This window comes from Clarias gariepinus, chromosome 26 (assembly GCF_024256425.1).
Source record: "Clarias gariepinus isolate MV-2021 ecotype Netherlands chromosome 26, CGAR_prim_01v2, whole genome shotgun sequence".
Taxonomy (NCBI): Eukaryota; Metazoa; Chordata; class Actinopteri; order Siluriformes; family Clariidae; genus Clarias; species Clarias gariepinus.
Genome location: NC_071125.1, coordinates 16,659,213 through 16,679,806, shown reverse-complemented (window position 1 = coordinate 16,679,806; position 20,594 = coordinate 16,659,213). Strand labels below are relative to the sequence as shown.

The window sequence follows — 20,594 nt, the reverse complement described above, 5'->3', positions numbered from 1 at the left end:
GAAAAGTGTCACAAACATCCTGAAAAATAAAACCAAAGTTTCTCAGAGATTATGTGTATTATGTAATCTTTTTAAAATATTTTTCTTAAATAAAAGTATCGAAAAAAGTATCGTTCGGAACCGGTATCGAATTCAGGGTATCGGTATCGGTATCGGTAATTTTGGAACGATACCCAGCCCTACCTGGGACTTAGCTCATCTCTGTGTCAGTGGATCTCTAATTTTCTAACTGGCAGACCACAGGCAGTAAAGATGGGCGGACATGTCTCAGCCTCCATTACTCTCAGCACTGGAGCGCCCAGGAGTGTGTTCTGAGCCCCCTGCTCTACTCTTTGTACACATATGACTGTGTGGCTACTACTAGCTCCACCACCATCATGGCCTACCTGAAGGAGATTAGAAATCTGGAGAACTGGTGCCAAAGGAACAACCACCTTCTAAACGTCAGTAAGACAAAGAAGTTGATAGTGGACTTCAGCACTAAGCAGGAAAGGAACTACCAGACCCCCGTCATCAACGAGAGCCCAGTGGAGAGAGTGGACAGCTTCAAATACCTCTGTTTTCACATCACACAGGACCTGTCATGGTCCTGTCACATCAACACCATGACGAGCTCTACAGTGGGTGGTGCGATCAGCAGAGCGCATCATCCGCACCGAGCTCCCCGACCTGCACTCGATCTACAGCAGCTGGTGCTGGACCAAGGTCAGAAAGATCGTGAAGGACCTCAACCGACTGTTCTTTCTGTTGAGGTCAGGAAAGCGATTCCGCTCCAACACAGAGAGACTGAGGAGGAGCTTCTTCCCGCAGGTGATACGGTCTCTTAATCAGTACACCACACAGTACTGACTCACACTGACTTTTACACTCACTCTGGACATTCTGGACATTCACTTACAATAGTGGCCACTGCACATCTACACTTCGTGGTCATTAGTTAAATCCCTCTATCACCAGCCACTTTAAATAAATCACTTTAAGCATATTTGCACTGCACAAGACGCTTTAAATATGTGGATTGCACAAACCTGGACATTACCATTTTCTTTTTACCATTAATTTCATTCCACAAAAATGACATAAATCCATACCTACTTTGTACAGCTGTTTTATTTTTGTTCTATTTTTCTTCATATATTTTCTATATTGTGTATTTTTGTTGTACAGCTATTTTATTTAAACTTATTGTATTTTTTTATATTTATTTCTTATTTATAGTCTTTTATTTTAAGGTCGCGAGCAGTTGTCTAAGCATTTCACTGCATATCGTACTCTGTATGACTGTGTATGTGACAAATAAACACAGAGAACACTCATCAGCAGTTAAAGCTCATCCATGAAACACAAAGCTATAATCTGATTTTGCAATTAAATTTTATCTTAATGTAAAAATAACCCTTACAGCATTTACAGTGCTTGAAATGAAATTTTTGGCAATGCAATTTATTGTGGTTGTATATTTCAAATGAAAATGTAATTCAGACATTTAAAATTTTATGCAAAATGTTGACCTCACTAAATTGCTGTTGAAAAATATTTTCAAGTGTTAAAAACGCTATCTTCATTATTTTTCAACCATACAAATTTAGGTTGATGAAATTCAGGTAATAAAATCATGAATAAAGAAGATTGTTGGCTACATACCATCCAAAAACAACAAGAAAACCAAATTGGACAGAAGAGCAGTGTTTACTTTTAGCTTTATGTTCAGTGTTTGGAGAATATTTCTTCTTTCCGCCAATTTGTCCTCTGCTATAGAAACTCTGAAGCCTCTTAAAAGTCCTCCTCTCTACTCTTAAGAATTTTTACCTTGGTAAAAAAGAGATGTTTTGTAATGTTTCATTTTTATCTTTACTATGATTTGATTTAAAATTTAAGGGGGAATGTCATAATTCTTAGAATTTTCTTAGAATTTCGTTACTAGAACCAACTTTTAGGCTTGAGAAGTTTTGTGAATATGGGCCCTGACTGCCATCTCTGCTCTGTTTTTCTACGTATTTTACAGCATGTGTACCAGCACTTCCCAAGAATTATGTGTTGAATTTGTGATTAAACACGGTATTTCACTGTAATACTGCCATGTCCGAAGTGAGACCAGGGCGAGTTGGCTTCACTTTCTAAAAAAAATGACAAATTAACCAATAAAAAGCTATCTTCGTAGCATTGTCAATCTGTGATTTGTCAGAACTACGTCAAGCGAATCCAGGATTGAAGGATTAACAAATAGGATGAGGCTGTCCTCCCGCCAACCAACTGTAAAGTCAGATGCCCTTCCACATCACTGTAAGCAAACATTAGAAAGTGCAATTAGTGCGGGTAGAGATTTCCATTTTTTGGTAAAATAAATGAACTTTTTTTTTAACTAAACTACTACTAGAGCAGCAACTAAATATTAAAAACAAGACCTGAACACATACATGAGAAAAAAAGGGATTCAGACTTTCGGTGAGGAACATGATGTCCACACAGAGTGGCTAGCTCTTACTGCTAAACTGCAGCTGGTGTTTTGATGGCTGTGATGCTTATATCGCTTTTTCTGTCTTTCTTGTCTAGATTAGTTACATATGTTAACTTCCTGTAGTGTTAATTTTATTGCAATTGACTAAACACAGAAAATATAAAGTATTGAATTACCATAAATATAGGAATATAATCCATGTTTATATAATATGGTTTATAAGTTGTGTGTTTAATACATGTAGTCTACTGAATATTTTGATAAGAATGTACATTTAGTGTAAATCAGTGCATGCAACGTTTTATGTAAAATTATTTTGGAAGTTTATATGGCTGTCAAAGCGGCAACATATGATATACAAAACTAAAGTTTAAGGTTAAGGTTAACCTGACCTCGTTCTGAGCTGCACATATTAACATTGCTTCTAACTAATTTAAAAATGACCTCGATTGTAGTATTTTGAGCAAAAAGTGAGAAAGATATTGTCTAAATATTGTCACATGATCCACATTTTATTCTCATATCACTTAATACGAGAATGAGTAAGTTTACCATCATGTGAAATAAGATTCATATTTATATTTTTGGTACTTAGCCCAGACTAATGTTTTGCCTTCAGGGAATTGCTGTGTGCTGCAAATTTATTTATTTTTTTTTTTTTTACTGTAAGTCCTGATGCATGACATTGGTGCATGCCTGTTTAGGGCCTACATACACTTAAGGAGCAAAATAACAAAAGTTACTACTGTATATTAGCACTTCAGCATCACCATCTACTGTATCTGACTGTGATTTGGATTGTATAATTCTGCATTGTTGTTAATGTGACTGTTCACTTAGCGTGTGTGTGGTGAGAACCTGGACCACTGGTGTTTTCCTCTGGTGCAGCTTTTATGCTCCGAAGCTCCAGACGAGCAGCTTAGAAAAGCCATTATCAAAATGGCAGACGATCTTGGTATGGACAAGTTACTAATATACTCTAATGTTTGTACATACTCTAATGTTTGGCTTTTTATCTGCAGCCTGCAGATGGCGAATGTTCACGGTGCATATCTGCTGCGTGGCGGCGCAATTGGAGCTGAGATCATACGACTATTCCAGCTTTGATATGTTTGGTTGTGAAAGGTATTTATTGCGTATGTGCGTTTACCGTACATGGATGTGATAATTTGCTTTTACTCATGACTAAGACGTAATTCTCTTTTCCACCCACTTGCCTTTCGAGAAATCAGGCATCAGGGAAGCTATCGAGCGATCCGAGGTTTATGAATATGTGCTGTTTCATGACCTCAGGGTTTGCTTAGCCAAGCTTCCAGGTCAGATTTTTTAAATATTTTTTTCCCATGTCAAATATAAGCAGGAATCATTGTATTAAGAACAAATTACTATGTCTGTCACAGGAGTACAAGCTCTTTCATGCTAGCATGCTAGCGAAGGAGGGACTTTCTGCGAAAAGCGCTTGAGTATTGTAAATGTATCGCTAGAGCAGTCATCACCTCGCCGTCCAGCATCACAGCGGTCTTGATGGAGCAGATTGTTCAAGTAATTGTGATAAAATCCTTCATGAATTTATAGTGGTGTCTGATTACTGACTTACTTTCCCTGTTTGTCTTAAAGTTTTCTAAACAGCTTCACTGAGGGAAGACAGAGAAACCTGAATGGCTGCTGAAACTTCGTCAGCTCCATCAGCAGGACAAAGTGCCTCCACCTCCAGGGTTCCACTTTGATCCAGACAGGTTTTCAGGCTTTCCATCATTTAAACGGCCTGAGAGTCCTGTGCTCCAGTCTTCTCCTGTACAGCGAAACAGCACACCACAGGGGGGGGGTACATTACAATCCAGCTTTTGTACAAATGGTGGTGTGATTATTTCAGATGCTTTTTTTTTTTTTTTTTTTAGTTTAATTTATCAGAATGATTGTTGTCTATTTGTTTAATAGTGGCGTTTGCAGTACGGTACGTGGTGGGAGAGCTGCTGGGAGAAGGAGGCATGGGTTCGGTCTATGCTGAAGTGAGGAAGGCAGAAAAATCGGTAAGTTGCGTGTACATATACACTTAATTACATTTACATGGAAATCATCAGGAAACCCTACTTTTCCTAATTATGTTTGGTGTATGTGAACAGGTTGTTATTAAATATGTGGACAAATCTGTCTGCAGGGAGTACATCAGCAAGGTAAGTAGACCTACTCCACACGTCACAATCAGGTCTCAGAAACCTCTCCCACTAAATCCGTGCTAACCCGATTTCAGCCTGGAGAAACACACAGCCTGCCTCTGGAGGTCGCGTTGATGCAGATGGTGTCCATTCCACCTCGCTGTGAGAACCTGGTGAAGCTATTGCAATGGTTTAAGGTGTCTGTTTGCTTCATCTTGGTTCTGGAGCGACCCAGTCCTTACATGGACCTGCATGAGTTCTGCACTCGTATCAACAGCCCACTGTCTGAACCGCTGGTTTGACACATCACAAGTGCTTCGAAATTTGTGTCATTGGACAGATCCTTACACTGTTTACTAATTTCCTAACTAAGTTCCATCAGTTAAAAGCTGTTAGGAAGCACAACTGTTTTGTGGGGAAGTTCCTTTAACCAATATTTTCTAAGTAGGATATAGGAAATTTTATTTTCTTTAGTAATTTAGTCTTACATTTAAACATATTACACTTGCATCCTGTCATATTTATATTTTCTAACAAACAAAACAGATGCCAAGTTTTAATACTTCAGTTATCAGATTTTATATCAATTCTGTTTTATTCTTGTGCTCATTTCAAGCAAAATTTCTGAATAAAACAAAGCTAATCTTCAAACCCATTTTTCAAAAGAAGTTGTCAAAATCACTCTGATCATGTACTTTTCTTTTGATGTCTTTCAAAGACATGATGCTCATCAACAACTATAGCTTATGCATAACACACTCACTATAATTTGATTCATACTCAGAAAAGTACATCATAACTCATCATTGTGATTAGGGAGACGTAACACTTTCCAACCACATTTCCTAGTTAGAAACTATAGAAATGATCCCTGAAAGTATAGTCTTACCTTCTTCTTCCCTCAGACAATCATTGACCCCAAATAACACAGAATTCATGAAAATGGTAGATGTTAGCCTCTACATTAAACAAAAACACTTACTCAGCAATTCACGAGCAAGTAATCTGTAAAACAATTACAGTAATAATTTTTTCATACATCTTGTAAACTAATAAAGTATTTTTGTTCTACGTGTTTCAATATGGTACATTTCATAATAGTATTAGTTTTTGTTTAAAAAACTAGTGAACATTTAATTTCCATAGTATGAAAATTTCACAGCAGCAGCAAGTACAGTATGTGAGGTGCTTACGATACCAGGATAAGGCACTGAGAAGTTACATCTGCGTTGGTGCCATTGCAGGATGTCCTAAATGGTGGAATTTTGTCAAAGGAAAGCAGACAGTACACTTAATAAGTGCCCTGCAGAGCCACCAAGGCAGACATCACTTTTCTATTATTATTATTATTATTATTATTATATGGGACATGTGCTCCCTGAAAAGTGAGCGAAGCAAAAATTTCTGTTTCATCATTACATGGAAATGCTGCTTTGAGACAGTGACAATTGTTAAAAGCACTGTACAAATAAAATTTTATTGAATTGAAATTAAAATATCTTTAGGTCAAGACTCATTGGCAGTTATTACAAACACTAGACTGGAGATGTGGCTGGCAAGGGTGGCACAACCAAGTATTAGGTTTAGGGGCAATTACTTTTTCACATAGAGGTCGGCAGGTTTGGAATATTTTTCATTAAAAAATGAAATCATCATTTAAATACTGTATTTCATGTCAGATTTCATTCAATATATTTAGAATTAATTAAATATTCTTAGATTTCATTTAGTTTTCTTATGAATAATTGCCTTAACCTTATGCCATATAGACACAGTGTATTCCTGAAAAAGTAGTTGAGTAAAAGCACTAAATACTCGGCCCAAGTACAAATCCTCTAAAATAATACTTACTAATAATAGTATACTTTTTGTTTTTAGTGTAGTTTAGGTGAATTGCTGTGTTTTGGTATAATCTTATTATTTGGTAATATCATTTTCATGATTTATGTGTTATTTGGGGTCCTTAAGTGTTCCAGGATTAAAAGAAAAAGTGTATTTCTAGGGAAAATGTTTACTTAAAGATATATAATCTTATATAATCTCTCTGTGTTTGTGACAGTAGGAACTTTGTGGGACTAACTAAAAGTGCATGTTATGCAACAGTGTTTTGCAAAATGTTTAGTGATGCTTGATTCAAAGTACAAATCATCTAAAATAATGCTTAGATGCAGTAAGGTTAGTTTGTATTTTTAGCATAGTTCATGTGGATTTCTGTATAGTTAAGTATAGAAGCTAAAACCTACCATTTTCATGATTTTTGTGTTATTTGGGGTCAGAGGGTGAAAAGGTAAGACTATACTTTCTGGGATCATTTCTATAGTTTCTAACTAGGAAATGTGATTGGAAAGTGTTACATCTCTCTAATCACGATGACGAGTTAGGATGTACTTTTCTGAGCATGAGTCAGATTATAGCTTTGTGCTTCATGCTTGAGCTATAATTGTTGGTGAGTGTTCTCTGTCTTTAAAAGACATCAGAAGAAAAGTACGTGATCAGAGTGATTTTGTCTATTTTCTTTTTAAAACAAGTTTTAATAACAATGTTTTCAATAGTTTGTTGTGAAACGTGATACTATTTCATGTATAAAACTCTTCATTTATGATGTTTGTTGAGTAAAAATAAAGGTGAACTAGTGTGTTTAATGGGTCTGACTAAAGGTCTGACAAATTGTGAATAAAATGATTTCCAATTGGTTCCCTACACTATGTAATATGAGAATGATGTGAAATACTGTAATGGAACATATTGTGGCATGGGCGGGGTTTCGATTGGGAACCGTCATGCTTTGCGGGATGGGTTGTTATGTTGTTATGTGGGGAAAGGTGTTTGGGGTTAGTGGCTTCGGCCAGGTTGTGTGTGTGGGTTAGAAGTGTGTCTTGTGTTTTGTGTGACTTGTAGATTGTTAATGTGCCGTTTATGTAAAAGAGCGATTAAAATACTCCCAGTCATTTGCATTGGGCAGCAAGGAAGCTCACTCGCCTCGTCACGTTCCTACGTAGCGCTGAAAAACGCTACAATTGGTGTCAGAAGTGGGATGATGAGTCGTGGGTTAGAACGCACCCCGGAGGAAATCCAGAGAATTCAAATAGGCTGCCGAGTAGCAGAGCAGCTGAGGAGGAAGAAAACCCTCCCTTTTTGCCCAGCGCGGGCAAAGAGCGGCGACCGGAGCGGAGCGGCGAGCCTATTTGCCAAGGAGCTGCCTCTGAGCCACTGGGGGCGTTCGCCATGGACTTGAGGTCTCTCGCGCGCAGAGGCTACCTGGAGTTCGGGCCCGTCCAGCAGGAGGAGCTAGCGCGGTGTGTGTTTCTGCGGGGAGTCCGGCCGTGGCGGCTTCGCGAGCACATCCGGTTAGTGGCACCGGCTTCCCTGGCTGAGGTGCTGCGCGAGGCGGAGAGCGCCGAACCCATCATGGCAGAGCGCCACGGCGAAAGAGCCGAGCGACCTCCCGTGGCTCAGGGCCGCTCGGTAGGTGAACCTAGCCGGGGACAGGGCTACCCAGCATGGCTAGGCCTCGACCCCGCTTCCGAGATTCCGCGACGACGCCGAGGCCAGGGACCGCCGGATTACCGCTGCAATGCTCTCAGGTCTGAGGACAACGTACCCCAGCAGCCGTTAAACTAGCTTTGGGGGGCGCCGAGGGGAAGCCGCCTCCCACAGCCTTCTTTGTTTCCCCAACTGCCGGGAAACAACTTCCGGTCAGGACGTGTAGGAAATTGCGCGGGGGTCTACATTAACTGTGGCCTGGACAACATGTCGCTACGGGCACTCATGGACACCGGCTCTACAGTTTCGCTGCTGCGCTGTGGAGTACTAGGACAAGGCAATCGCGGTTGTATGCTGCCGGCCCCAGCCATGAACATTCGCACCGTGTCGGAGAGCTATTTGGAGATACGGGTTTGTCGCACAGTGCGAATACAAGTAGGTGCACTCTTTTTCATCCATTCTTTGTGGCCGACATTGAGGATGATTGTATCTTGGGGTTGGATATTTTGGAAAGGTGGGGTGCAGTACTGAACCTCGAAGACGGAACGTTGCGTGGGAGCTTCGGGTTAGCCAGGTTGCTAGTGCCCAAAGCGCAGCCGGACATGTTAGTAGAGCGCACCAGGGGGTCGGAACTTCCGGTGGCAGACCGAACGAGAATAATGGCCGAGCTTATGCAGCGTAGGGCTCAGTCAGACACAGACCGACACAGTGAAGTCCCTTTTACATGAGTTCGCGGACATTTTCGCGGTAGATGAGCGCGAGTGCACACATACTAATTTGGTGCAGCACACGATTGATACGGGTAACGCAGCTACAGTTCAGTTACATTCGAGACGCCTTCCCTTAGCTAAACGAGCTATCGCCGAGCAGAAGCTGCGTGAGATGGCCGACTCGGGCGTCATAGAGCCAGCGTCCGGACCATGGTCTTCACCCGTTGTATTGGTGCGTAAAAAGGACGAATCGTGGCGGTTTTGTGTTGATTTCCGGCGGTTGAACAAGGTGACGCGCAAAGATTCCCATCCGTTGCCGCGAATAGATAATGCGCTGGAACACGTTGTGGGCTCGGCGTGGTTTAGCTCGTTAGATCTGCGAAGCGGGTATTGTCAAGTAGAGCTCGCTCCGGAAGCGCGACCTAAAACCGTGTTCTCGATCGAGCAAGGGCTATGGCAGTTCCGGCGCATGCCGTTCGGCCTGTGTAACGCTCCAGCTACGTTCGAACGGCTAATGGAGAAGGTGTTAGCCGATATTCCTCGCAACTGTTGTGTCGTCTACCTGGACGATTTACTGGTGCACGGCAGGGAGTTTGAGGTCGCGCTAGCTAACCTACGGGAAGTATTTTTGGCTATCCGGCAGGCGAATTTGCGGCTCAACCCCAAAAAGTGTCAGCGGAGAGAGTTTTTTTAGGACATGTAATTAGTGCTAGAGGGATTGCCACCGATCCAGCTAAAATTGCGGCGGTACAGAATTGGCCCGAACCGCTAAATGTGTCCCAGCTACGCACCTTCCTCGGGTTAGCTTCTTACTATCGCCAGTTCGTGAAGGATTTTGCCACGATCGCCAGTCCGCTGCACGGCCTCACGAAAAAGAATCAGCCGTTTCGCTGGGACAGGGTGCACGCGCGTGCTTTCACTCAGTTACGGGAAGCTCTGGTCACGTCGCCTGTTCTCAGATATCTGGACGCGTCTCGTACGTTTATCCTCGACACAGACGCAAGCGATGTAGGGCTGGGGGCTGTCCTGTCTCAGGTTTCCGAGGGTAAAGAGCGCGCTCGTGAATCAGAACATTCTCCCGGCGCAGTCCTCCGGAGCCTCCGTCGGTAATCCGCCGTCCGAGCCGGCGTGCAGCTGAGTCACTGCGTCGCCTAAATCATCGCCTGTAGTCGTTACGCCTGTGCCACAGATGGACCGTGATCAGCTCATTGCCGAGCAGGAGAAGGATCTGGCGCTGCAGCGGGTACTGGGTTGGGTTAACGCGGGCCAGAGACCGGATTATGCCGCGGTTGCTCACCTGGGACAAGAGGAAAAAGCCTTTCACTCGCAGTTTAATCGACTCTCGTTGCGGGGGGGTTTACTCTACCGCCACTGGGAACGGCCGTGTGGCGCTGGCAAATCTTTTCAGCTGCTGGTGCCGCGGACTCTGCGGGCACGAGTGTTAGGAATGGTTCACGGGCATGCGGGTGCGGGACACTTCGGAGTCACTAAAACGCTGCAGCGGTTGCGCGGCCGTTTCTACTGGCCGGGCTGTCACACTGATAGTGAACTCTTTGTTCACAGATGCGACGTCTGCACGGCAAAGAAGGGCACTACCCAGCGCTTGCGAGCACCTTTGCAAGACTTTCGGGTGGGGGCACCCATGGAGCGTATGGGCGTGGACATTTCCCATCTACGATCGCGGGAACCGGTATGTGCTGGTAGACATGGATTATTTCACCAAGTGGCCGGAGGCGTTTGCTGTTCCTGACCAGAGCGCTTCCACCACGGCTCGAGTATTGGTGGATGAGGTGTTCAGACGATTCGGCGCCCCAGAGCAGTTGCACAGCGATCAGGGGCGTAACTTCGAGGCGGAGGTGTTTGCGGCGGTGTGCGAGCGCCTCGGGGTGAAAAAGACCCGCACAACGCCCCTGCATCCGCAAAGTGACGGCCTCGTGGAACGCTTTAATCGAACGCTCACCACCCAACTCGCCGTGCTTACCAGCGACCGGCAAAAGGATTGGGACGAACATTTGCCTCTCGTGCTTTGGGCTTATCGCACAGCGGTGCAGGAATTCTCCAACGCCAGCTGCGTTGCTGTTCGGTCGCAAGCAGCGCCGCTTGTATGATACTCACAGCCGGAGGTAAGATTTTGCTACTTGGGAGCAGGTTTGGGTGTATTTCCCCTGAAAGAAAAAGGGGACTCTTGCCGAAGCTTATGTCGCACTGGGTGGGCGAAGGAAGATGACCACATCCCCCCCCCCCCCCCCCCATGTTTGTCTTAATGTTCTTTCCTTTGTTTTACAAATATGACCCAATATACACTACCGTTCAAAAGTTTGGAGTCACTTGCAAATTTCTTTGTTTTTGTTTAGTGATTTATTTTCTACATTCTACAACAATACTGGGGATTTTAAAACTATAAAATAACACATATGGAATTAGGTAATTATGTAACAACAAAAACAACAGTTAGTTGTTATTTTAAGACACAGATTTCAGCCTTTCTGTAATAATTCTTGCAAGAACAGTATTGTCAAGTGCATTTGCAAAATCCGTCAAGCACCATAATGAAACTGGCTGTCATAAAGACCATCCCAGGAGGGCGAGACCAAAACCTACCTCTGCCACAGACGAGAAGTTCATTTAGAGTTATCAGCCTAGAAAATGACCAATTAACAGCACCTTAGATTAGAGGCGTTATGAAGTCTTTACAGAGCGTAAGTAGCAGACACATCTCACCATTAACTGTTCAAAGGAGATTAATGCATTTTTTGGATGCCTTCAGCATTCCTTTACAATGTAGAAAGAAATAAAAATCAGGAACGATCATGGAGTTAGAAAGTGACCCCAAACTTTTGAACTGTAGTGTATGTTCAGTGATACTTCAAATAATATGCTTAAAAAGCTTTTTTTTTCTGTATTGCGTTATATTTTTATACTAGTAAGTTGTGTGCTAAGTCAAAAGTCATGAAAGATGGCCGACTGGTGTCAACTTCAGTCAGTTCTGCTCATTTTAGTAGATCAGATTAAGAGGGATAATTTACCAGTAAACACTGTACTGCCACCTACTGCATAGAATACGTATTGCACCAAATCGATACTTCATGCGCTATTTAACATATATATGCATATATACTGCATATAGGCTTCATATATGCGCATATATCCTCATATAGGTTCTTTCCATGTGGGACCAGAACGGAGGTACGTTACAATCCAGTTTTGTACAAATGGTGGTCTGATTATTTCGGATGCCTTTTTTTTTTTTTTTTAGATTAATTGATCAGAATGATTGTTGTGTGTCTATTTGTTTAATAGTGGCGTTTGCAGCACGGTACGTGTTGGGAGAGCTGCTGGGAGAAGGAGGCATGGGTTCGGTCTATGCTGGAGTGAGGAAGGCAGAAAAATCGGTAAGTTGCGTGCACATATACACTTAATTACATTTAAATGGAAATCATCAGGAATTCCTTCTTTTCCTAATTATGTTCAGTGTATGTGAACAGGTCGCTATTAAATATGTGGACAAATCTGTCTGCAAGGAGTACATCAGCAAGGTAAGTAGACCTACTCCACACGTCACTATCAGGTCTCAGAAACCTCTCCCACTAAATCCGTGCTAACCCTATTTCAGCCTGGAAAAACACACAGCCTGCCTCGCGTTGATGCAGATGGTGTCCATTTCCCCTCGCTGGTGGAACCTGGTGGAGCTATTGCAATGGTTTAAGGTGTCTGTTTGCTTCATCTTGGTTCTGGAGCGACCCAGTCCTTACATGGACCTGCATGAGTTCTGCACTCGTATCAACAGCCCACTGTCTGAACCGCTGGCTTGACACATCACAAGTGCTTTGAAATTTGTGTCATTGGACAGATCCTTACACTGTTTACTAATTTCCTAACTAAGTTCCATCAGTTAAAAGCTGTTAAGAAGCACAACTGTTTTGTGGAGAAGTTCCTTTAACCAATATTTTCTAAGTAGGCTATAGGAAATTTTATTTTATTTATTTCCTTAAGTAATTAAGTCTTACATTTAAACATATTACACTTGCATTCTGTCATATTTATATTTTCTAACAAACAAAAGGCAAGTTTTAATACTTCAGTTATTATTAGATTTTATATCAATTCTGTCTTACTCCTGTGCTCATCTCAAACAGAATTTCTGATCAAAACAAATCTTTAAACCTTTTTTCAAAATCACTCTGATCATGTACTTTTCTTTTGATGTCTTTCAAAGACACAACACCCATCAACAATTATAGCTTATGCATAATAAACTCGCTATAATCTGATTCATACTCAGAAAAGTACATCATAACTCATCATTGTGATTAGGGAGACGTAACACTTTCCAACCACATTTCCTAGTTAGGAACTATAGTAATGATCCCTGAAAGTATAGTCTTACCTTCTTCTTCCCTCAGACACTCATTGACCCCAAATAACACAGAATTCATGAAAATGGTAGATGTTAGCCTCTACATTAAACAAAAACACTTACACAGCAATTCACGAGCAAATAATCTGTAAAACAATTACAGTAATAATTTTTTCATACATCTTGTAAACTAATAAAGTATTTTTGTTATACGTGTTTCAATATAGTACATTTCATAATAGTATTAGTTTTTGTTTAAAAAACTAGTCAACATTTAATTTCCATAGTGTGGAAATTTCACAGCAGCAGCAAGTACAGTATCTGAGGTGCTTACGATACCAGGATAAGGCACTGAGAAGTTACATCTGCGTTGGTGCCATTGCAGGATGTCCTGAATAGTGGAATTTTGTCAAAGGAAAGCAGACAGTACACTTAATAAGTGCCCTGCAGAGCCACCAAGGCAGACATCACTTTTCTATTATTATTATTATTATTATTATTATATGAGACATGTGCTCCCTGAAAACTGAGCGAAGCAAAAATCTCTGTTTCATCATTACATGGAAATGCTGCTTTAAGACAGTGACAATTGTTAAATGCACTGTACAAATAAAATTTAATTGAATTGAAATTAAAATATCTTTAGGTCAAGACTCATTGGCAGTTATTACAAACACTAGACTGGAGATGTGGCTGGCAAGGGTGGAACAACCAAGTATTAGGTTTAGGGGCAATAACTTTTCACATAGAGATCGGCAGGTTTGGAATATTTTTCATTAATAAATGAAATCATAATTTAAATACTGTATTTTATGTCGTGTTTCATCCAATATATTTAGAATTAATTAAATATTCTTACATTTCATTCAGTTTTCTTATGAATAATTGCCTTAACCTTATGTCATATAGACACAGTGTATTCCTGGAAATGTAGTTGAGTAAAAGAACAAAATACTCGACCCAAGTACAAATCCTCTAAAACAATACTTTAGTATACTTTTTGTTTTTAGCATAGTTTAGGTGAATTGCTGTGTTTTGGTATAATCTAAACTTCACCCTTTTCATGATTTATGTGTTATTTGCGGACCTTAAGTGTTTTAGGAATAAAAGAAAAAGTGTATTTCTAGGGAAAATGTTTACTAAAAGATATATAATCTTATAAAATCTCTCTGTGTTTGTAAAAATAAGAACTTTGTAAGACTAACTAAAAGTGCACGTTATACAACATTGTTTGGCAAAATCTTTAGTGATGCTTGATTCAAAGTACAAATCATCTAAAATAATGCTTAGATGCAGTAAGGATAGTTTGTATTTTTAGCATAGTTCATGTGGATTTCTGTATAGTTGTTTAGGTATAGAAGTTAAAACCTACCATTTTCATGATTTTTGTGTTATTTAAGGTCAGTGAGTGTCTGTGGGTGAAAAGGTAAGACTATACTTTCAGGGATCATTTCTATAGTTTCTAACTAGGAAATGTGATTGGAAAGTGTTACGCCTCCCTAATCACGATGATGAGTTATGATGTACTTTTCTGAGCATGAATCAGATTATAGCTTTGTGTTTCATGAATGAGCTATAATTGTTGATGAGTGTTCTCTGTCTTTAAAAGACATCAGAAGAAAAGTACATGATCAGAGTGATTTTGTCTATTTTCTTTTAAAAACAATTTTTTATAACAATAATTTTAATAGGTTGTTATGGAATCTGATATTATTTCATGTGTAAAACTTCTCATTTATGAAGTTTGTTGAGTTACAATAAAGGTGAGCAAGTGTGTTATCTTTAACAGTCTGACTAAAGGTCTGACAAATTATGAATAAATTGATTTTGTAGTTATGCCTTAATAATGTCAGGTTTCATTTGAAATATTCACATTTATAGTTTTCATTTAACACATCCAGACAGTTCTTAATGAAATCTAAAAGTAAAATTTCCACAGCATCAGCAACAGGTTATCCCTGCAAGGGGAACTAAAGTACACGGTGAATTAAGTACCTTGCAATGTCATTAACACATCGATTGTGTTAGCAACAAAAATGACAAATTAACCAATAAGAAGCTATCTTCCTACTGTAGCATTGTCAATCTGTGATTTGTCAGAACTATGTCAAGAGAATCCAGGATTGAAGGATTAACAAATAGGATGAGGTTGCTGTTGTCCCGCCAACCAACTGTAAAGTCAGATGCCCTTCTACATCACTGTAAGTCCGTGGTTCTCAAAGTGTGGGGAATACAGACATGACAGGTGGGGTGCAATGAACGGGAGGAAATTAGTGGAAAATAATAGGAAAGTATCTATTCTAATTCATATGGAACTCCAAAGTGTTTTAAAATAAATAAATAGGACATGATGAAATAAATAACTCTATGAATAACTAAGACACATCTATTTATGAGAATATATTGTGAAATACTGTAATGGAACATATTTTGAAAAAAAGCATATCATTGTGAAATATATTGCACTCTGCCATATAAATTTACTTATTATTATGAAATAATATTTTATGGTCATTATTTTTCCCAATAACAGAGATTATTGCAGAGGCATTTTATTTAATTCATGCTGTTTTTATTTTAAAATCCCCTTTTTTACGATGGCCTACTTATTTTATAATGCGACTTTTTAGCAGAATGAGTCGCTCTGTCAATCAGCGCCAGAGGGTTGGACCTGCGCGCCCATTGGCTGATCCTTTAACATCGATTAGTTTCCCTGGATACCTCCTCCGCTGCTACAGCTAGCAATAATGTGCTAGGCAGTGGCGGACTGGCCGTCTGGTGAGCTCAGCTGTGCTGCCCCCAACGCTCTATTGTTTTATCCTTTTCTTTACTTTTACTGTATGTTTTGTATTATAACTTTGTGACGCTGAAAAAGGCTAATAAAGTTTTTGTGCTGAACGCTATTGTTGGCTCTGAACTCTTTTTTTCCCCCACGCAAGTTTGTGTGCATGTGAATGTAATGTAATCCTATTCCATACGTGTTCTGAAACCACGCCCCCTTTTACTTTTAATTTACAGAGGGAGAGAGATGGATCCTTTCTCAATACAACAAAGAATGAATAATTGCCATGGATGAAAATTGTCAAAAAAGAAAAGGTGGAGCTGAAAATTTATGCGACAAGAAGAATAAGCTTTAAAAGCAGATGCTGTGAAAATCTTCAAATTAACAGATTATGCCTTTGGCGTGAGGGGAAATTAAAGTTCCGCAGGCTCTGACAGCTTTAACATTACGGTCAGGGACAGCGAGTCTGGATCCAGCAGCCTCAGGGTCAGGGATGATGATGACCAGCACCTCTCCCCTTCTATACCCGAGCCAAGTGAAAATCAACTGAACAGATAAACTTGAATAAAATCAAAGGCAGCATTAGCTCGGGCTAGTAAACTAGTTACTCATTTTAATTATGATTGTAGACAATATTAATTCAAAATAAGGCTGAGAAAATATTATTTCGAAATAATATTGACTACAATAATAATTACTAGCATAAGCTGATGCTGCTACTGAGTTTATTCCAGATGACCTGTTCAGTTTGATTGGCATCATTTTCACTCTGGTAGAGAAGGGGAGATGTGTTGGTCATCATTATCAGGCACTGGTTCATCATCACTGACAGCTTACACTGATGAGTGGTATATCTTACACTGACTGCATCAAGATGACACCGCCCCCCCGACCTGCTAAAATATTGTTTTTATAGTTTTATATGTTGTTTGTCTTAATGTTCTTTCCTTTGTTTTACAAATATGACCCAATATACACTACCGTTCAAAAGTTTGGGGTCACTTGCAAATTTCTTTGTTTTTGTTTAGTGATTTATTTTCTACATTCTACAACAATACTGGGGATTTCAAAACTATAAAATAACACATATGGAATTAGGTAATTATGTAACAACAAAAACAACAGTTAGTTGTTATTTTACACAGAGGTCAGCCTTTCTGTAATAGTTCTTGCAAGAACAGTATTGTCAAGTGCATTTGCAAAATCCGTCAAGCACCATAATGAAACTGGCTCTCATAAAGACCATCCCAGGAGGGTGAGACCAGAACCTACCTCTGCCACAGACGAGAAGTTCATTTAGAGTTATCAGCCTGAAAAATGACCAATTAACAGCAACTCAGATTAGAGGCGTTATAAAATCTTTACAGAGCGTAAGTGGCAGACAAATCTCAATATCAACTGTTTAAAGGAAATTAATGCATTTTTGGACGCCTTCAGCATTCCTTTACAATGTAGAAAAAAATAAAAATCAGGAACGATCATGAAGTTAGAAAGTGACCCCAAACTTTTGAACTGTAGTGTATGTTCAGTAATACTTCAAATAATATGCTTAAAAAGCTTTTTTTTTTCTGTATTGCGTTATATTTTTATACTAGTAAGTTGTGTGCTAAGTCAAAAGTCATGGAAGATGGCCGACTGGTGTCAACTTCAGTCAGTTCTGCTTATTTTAGCAGATCAGATAGAGAGGGATAATTTACCAGTAAACACTGCACTGCCACCTACTGCATATAATACGTATTGCACCAAATCGATATTTCATGCGCTATTTATCATATACAGTATATGATATCAACAGCCCACTGTCTGAACCGCTGGCTTGACACATCAAAAGTGCTTCAAAATTTGTGTCATTGGACAGATCCTTACACTGTTTACTAATTTCCTAACTAAGTTCCATCAGTTAAAAGCTGTTAGGAAGCACAACTGTTTTGTGGGGAAGCTCCTTTAACCAATATTTCTTAAGTAGGCTATAGGAAATTTTATTTCCTTTATTTCCTTTAGTAATTTAGTCACACATTTAAACATATTACACTTGCATCCTGTCATATTTTTATTTTTTAGAAAACAAAACAGATGCCAGGTTTCAGTATTTCAGTTATTATCAGATTTTATAGAAATTCTGTTTTATTTCTGTGCTCATTTCAAACAGAATTTCTGAATAAAACAAAGCTGATCTTCAGACCCATTTTTTGTCCCAAGTTGTCAGAATCACCCTGATCATGTACTTTTCTTTAGATGTCTTTCAAAGACCTAACACTCATCAACAATTATAGCTTACGTATAATTCACTCGCTATAATCTGATTCATACTCAGAAAAGTACATCATAACTCATCATTGTGATTAGGGAGACGTAACACTTTCCAACCACATTTCCTAGTTAGAAACTACAGAAATGATCCCTGAAAGTATAGTCTTACCTTCTTCTTTCCTTAAACACTGATTGACCCCAAATAACACAGAATTCATGAAAATGGTAGATGTTAGCCTCTACATTAAAACACCTACACAGCAATTCACAGGCAAGTAATCTGTAAAACAATTACAGTAATAATTTTTTCATACATCTTGTAAACCAATAAAGTATTTTTGTTATACGCTTTTCAATATAATACATTTCGTAATAGTATTAGTTTTTGTTTAAAAAAACTATTCAACATACAATTTTCATAGTGTGGAAAGTTCACAGCAGCAGCAAGTACAGTATCTGAGGTGCTTACGATACCAGGATAAGGCACTAAGAAGTTACATCTGTGTTGGTGCCATTGCAGGATGTCCTGAATAGTGGAATTTTGTCAAAGGAAAGCAGAGAGTACACTTAATAAGTGCCCTGCAGTGCCACCAAGGCAGACATCACTTTTCTATTATTATTATTATTATTATTACTACTATTATTATTATATGAGACATTTGCTCCCTGAAAAGTGAGCAAAGCAAAAATCTCTGTTTCATCTTTACATGGAAATGCTGCTTTGAGACAGTGACAATTGTTAAAAGCACTGTTTAAATAAAATTGAATTGAATTGAAATTAAAATATCTTTAGGTCAAGACTCATTGGCAGTTATTACAAACACTAGACTGGAGATGTGGTTGGCAAGGGTGGCACAACCAAGTATTACGTTTAGGGGCAATAACTTTTTTACATAGAGGTCGGCAGGTTTGGAATATTTTTCATTAATAAATGAAATCATCATTTAAATATTGTATTTCATGTCAGATTTCATCCAATATATTTAGAATTAACTAAATATTCTTACATTTCATTCAGTTTTCTTATGAATAATTGCCTTAACCTCATGCCATATAGACACAGTGTATTCCTGGAAATGTAGTTGAGTAAAAGCACTAAATACTCGTCCCAAGTACAAATCCTCTAAAATGATCCTTTAGTATACTTTTTGTTTTTAGCAAAGTTTAGGTAAAGTGCTGTGTTTTGGTATAATCAGAAAATTCACCATTTTCATGATTTCTGTGTTATTTGGGTCCTTAAGTGTCAGGATTAAAAGAAAAAGTGTATTTCTAGGGAAAATATTTACCGAAAGATATATAATCTTATAAAATCTCTCTGTGTTTGTGACAGTAGGAACTTTGTGGGACTAACAAAAGTGCACGCTATACAACATTGTTTTGCAAAATTTTTAGTGATGCTTGATTCAAAATACAAATCATCTAAAATAATGCTTAGATGGAGTAAGGATAGTTTGTATTTTTAGCATAGTTCATCTGAATTTCTGTATAGTTGTTTAAGTATAGAAGCTAAAACCTACCATTTTCATGATTTTTGTGTTATTTGGGGTCAGTGAGTGTCTGAGGGGTGAAAAGGTAAGACTATACTTTCAGGGATAATTTCTATAGTTTCTAACTAGGAAATGTGATTGGAAAGTGTTACGTCTCCCTTATCACGATGATGAGTTATGATGTACTGTTCTGAGCATGAATCAGATTATAGCTTTGTGTTTATTGGATGAGCTATAATTGTTGATGAGTGTTCTCTTTCTTTTGAAGACATCAGAAGAAAAGTACATGATCAGAGTGATTTTATGAAAGAAAGTTTTAAATCAAGTTTGAATCTTAGTTTTCTTTTCTATATGAAATACTATTTAAAACAAGCGCAATAATTTCAGTAGTTTGTGACAAAATTTGGTACTTTTTCAAGTGCAAAACTCCCCGTTTATGAAGTTTGTTGAGTAAAGATAAAGATAAGCAAGTGTGGCATTTTTAATAGTCTGAGTAAAAGTTTGACAAATTATGTAATTAAATTGGTTTTCAACTGGTTTCCTACACAAGAAAACACAAGATGGTGGTTATGCCTTAAGGATGTCAGGTTTTATTTAAAATACTCACATTTATAGTTTTCATTTAACACATCCAGACAGTTCTTAATGAAATCTAAAAGTGAAATTTCCACAGCATCAGCAACTGGTTATCCCTGCAAGGGGAACTAACACATCCATTAATTTTCTATTATTATTATTATTATATACAAAGAAATGCCTTCACATCAAAGCTCGTTGCCAGTTATCATGAATGCCTGGTTACAGTTCTTGGGGGGCAGGGGACAACCCTTCCTACTTTTGACATAGAGACAGGTTTGGCCATTTGTTCATTAATAAATCAAATCATCATTTAAAACCATATTTGGTATTTA

The 20,594-nt window shown here is 39.0% G+C and overlaps 6 non-coding genes across 6 annotated transcripts; 3 read left to right on the top strand and 3 right to left on the bottom strand.

Annotated features, from left to right (window-relative positions):
• Positions 1-5,291: 5,291 nt before the first annotated feature.
• Positions 5,292-5,501, bottom strand: LOC128514512 (small nucleolar RNA U3). The gene has a single exon (XR_008356470.1). It is a non-coding gene; the product is annotated as a small nucleolar RNA U3 (small nucleolar RNA).
• A 1,402-nt stretch (positions 5,502-6,903) lies between these two features.
• LOC128514573 (small nucleolar RNA U3) lies at positions 6,904-7,116 on the top strand. Its single transcript, XR_008356524.1, has one exon. It is a non-coding gene; the product is annotated as a small nucleolar RNA U3 (small nucleolar RNA).
• A 5,866-nt stretch (positions 7,117-12,982) lies between these two features.
• Positions 12,983-13,192, bottom strand: LOC128514530 (small nucleolar RNA U3). The gene has a single exon (XR_008356488.1). It is a non-coding gene; the product is annotated as a small nucleolar RNA U3 (small nucleolar RNA).
• Positions 13,193-14,592: 1,400 nt separating this feature from the next.
• Positions 14,593-14,805, top strand: LOC128514601 (small nucleolar RNA U3). Its single transcript, XR_008356549.1, has one exon. It is a non-coding gene; the product is annotated as a small nucleolar RNA U3 (small nucleolar RNA).
• Positions 14,806-18,153: 3,348 nt separating this feature from the next.
• On the bottom strand, positions 18,154-18,363 carry LOC128514517 (small nucleolar RNA U3). Its single transcript, XR_008356475.1, has one exon. It is a non-coding gene; the product is annotated as a small nucleolar RNA U3 (small nucleolar RNA).
• A 1,407-nt stretch (positions 18,364-19,770) lies between these two features.
• LOC128514508 (small nucleolar RNA U3) lies at positions 19,771-19,983 on the top strand. Its single transcript, XR_008356466.1, has one exon. It is a non-coding gene; the product is annotated as a small nucleolar RNA U3 (small nucleolar RNA).
• The last annotated feature ends 611 nt before the right edge of the window (positions 19,984-20,594 follow it).